Consider the following 2,806-nt stretch of genomic DNA (forward strand, 5'->3'; position numbering starts at 1 on the left):
TAGAGCGGTGTGGGTTGTGTTGGTTGTTAGAGTGGTTGTGGGTTGGTGTTGTTGTGGTGTAGAGCGGGTGTGGGTTGGTTTGGGTGTAGAGGAGTGTGGGTTGGTGTTGTGTGGTGTAAGAGTGGTGGTGTGTTGTGTGTGTGTTGTAGAGAGTATGGTGTGTGGTGTTAGAGCCGGTGTGGGTTAGTGTTGTGTGGGTGTAGAGGCAGAGTGGGATGATACTCACAGGAGAGCCATGGGAAGAGGGGCTAAACATTAGAAAAGAAAAGGATGAAGAGGGGCTCACCATAGAAGAAAGGCATGAAGAGGGGCTCCACATCAGAAGAAAGGATGAAAAGAGGCTACACCATGAGCCAAATGATGAAGAGGTCACATAGAAAGAGATGAAGAGGGGCTCACATTAGAGAGAAAGGATGAAGAGGTCACATTAGAAGAAAGGATGAAGAGGGGCTCACATCAGAAGAAATGATGAAGAGGGGCTCACATTAGAAGAAAGGATGAAGAGGGGCTCACATCAGAAGAAATGATGAAGAGGGGCTCACATCACAAGAAATGATGAAGAGGGGCTCACATCACAAGAAATGATGAAGAGGGGCTCACATCACAAGAAATTATGAAGAGGGGCTCACATCACAAGAAAGGATGGAGAAACATGCACATTCTTAGTTTATTATTTGTTGTACTGTATTGAGAGAAAAATAGATTGTTTCAATGTAACACCAGGGTAAAATAATGAGGCAAAGCCTGATTCCTATCTCATTTAATCAGCAACTGGAAGGTGTGAATTTAACTACGCTCTATAAACAGCAGCACATACAGAGCGTTTCATTACAGTTTTGAAGCCTGAGTATATGGGCAAAAGGAGTATTTGTTCTAATATATAATCCTTTTTCACTGAAGAAGGTTTTAGATCGTAGACATTTTGGAAATAATTGAGATTCTGAAGCAAGAGAGTAAAAGAGGGAAAGAGGGAGAAAGGTGGAGAGAGAGATAATTAAAGAGCCAAATTGATCATCTGTATTACAGTGCCACTGAGTTGTGTAGCAGGCAGTCAGGCGGAGAGACAGGCAGGCAAATAAGCGGGCAGGCAGGCAGGCAGACAGGCTAGTGGGCTGGGAGATGAGTTTGGAGTGACACTGGTCCAACTGATTTGCTGCTTGCCTTCAGTGCCCAATGCCCTATCTATCTTTCTTTCTCTCCCGCTCTATATATCTCTCTCTCCCACTCTCTATATATATCCCATTATCTATATCTCTTTAAATATCTCTCTCTATATATATATATATCTCCCTATATCCCACTCTCTATATCTATCTCTCTATATATATCCCATTATCTATATCTCTCTCTATATATATATCTCTCTCTCTATATCTCTCTTTAAATATCTCTCTCTCATATATATATATATATATATATCTCCCTATATCCCACTCTCTCTCCCTCTACATCTCTCTCCCTCGCTCTCTCTATATCCCACTCTCTATATCAATTCAATTTAAGGGGCTTTATTGGCATGGGAAACATATCTTAATATTGCCAAAGCAAGTGAGGTAGATAATATACAAAAGTGAAATAAACAGTAAAAATTAACAGTAAACATTACACTCACAGCAGTTCCAAAAGAATAAAGACATTACAAATGTCCAATTGTGTATATATACAGTGTTGTAACAATGTACAAATATATCTCTGTCTAATACCTTGACTTTGTTGTCCTTAAGCCATTTTGCCACAACTTTGGAAGTATGCTTGGGGTCATTGTCCATTTCGAAGACCCATTTGTGACCAAGCTTTAACTTCCTGACTGATGTGATGAGATGCTGATTCAATATATCCACATAATTTTCCTTCCTCATGTTGCCATCAATTTTGTGAAGTGCACCAGTCCCTCCTGCAGCAAAGCACCCCCACAACATGATGCTGCCCGGTGCTTCCCGGTTGGGATGGTGTTCTTCAGCTTGTAAGCCTCCCCCTTTTTCCTCCAAACATAACGATGGTCATTATGGCCAAACAGTTCTATTTTTGTTTCATCAGACCAGAGGACATTTCTCCAAAAAGTACGATCTTTGCCCCCATGTGCTGTTGCAAACCGTAGTCTGGCTTTTTTATGTCGGTATTGGAGCAGTGGCATCTTCCTTGCTGAGCGCCCTTTCAGGTTATGTCGATATAGGACTTGTTTTACTGTGGATATAGATACTTTTGTACCTATTTCCTCCAGCATCTTCACAAGGTCCTTTGCTGTTGTTCTGGGATTGATTTGCACTTTTCGCATCAATGTACGTTCATCTCTAGGAGACAGAACGTTTCCTTCCTGAGCGGTATGACGGCTTCGTGGTCCCATGGTGTTTATACTTTCGTACTATTGTTTGTACAGATGAACGTGGTACCTTCAGGCATTTGGAAATTGCTCCCATGGATGAACCAGACTTGTGGAGGTCTACAATAATTTTTTGGAGGTCTTGGCTGATTTCTTTTGATTTTCCCATAATGTCAAGCAAAGAGGCACTGAGTTTGAAGGTAGGCCTTGAAATACATCCACAGATACACCTCCAATTGACTCAAAATATGTCAATTAGCCTATCAGAAGCTTCTAAAGCCATGACATAATTTTCTGGAATTTTCCAAGCTATTTAAAGGCACTGTCAACTTAGTGTATGTAAACTTCTGACCCACTGGAATTGTGATACGGTGAATTATAAGTGAAATAATCTGTCTGTAAACTATTGTTGAAAAAATGACTTGTGTCATGCACAAAGTAGATCAGTCCTAACTGACTATAGTTTGTTTACAAGAAATTTGTGGA

Source organism: Salvelinus sp. IW2-2015, linkage group LG6.2 (genome assembly GCF_002910315.2).
Source record: "Salvelinus sp. IW2-2015 linkage group LG6.2, ASM291031v2, whole genome shotgun sequence".
NCBI classification, from domain to species: Eukaryota; Metazoa; Chordata; class Actinopteri; order Salmoniformes; family Salmonidae; genus Salvelinus; species Salvelinus sp. IW2-2015.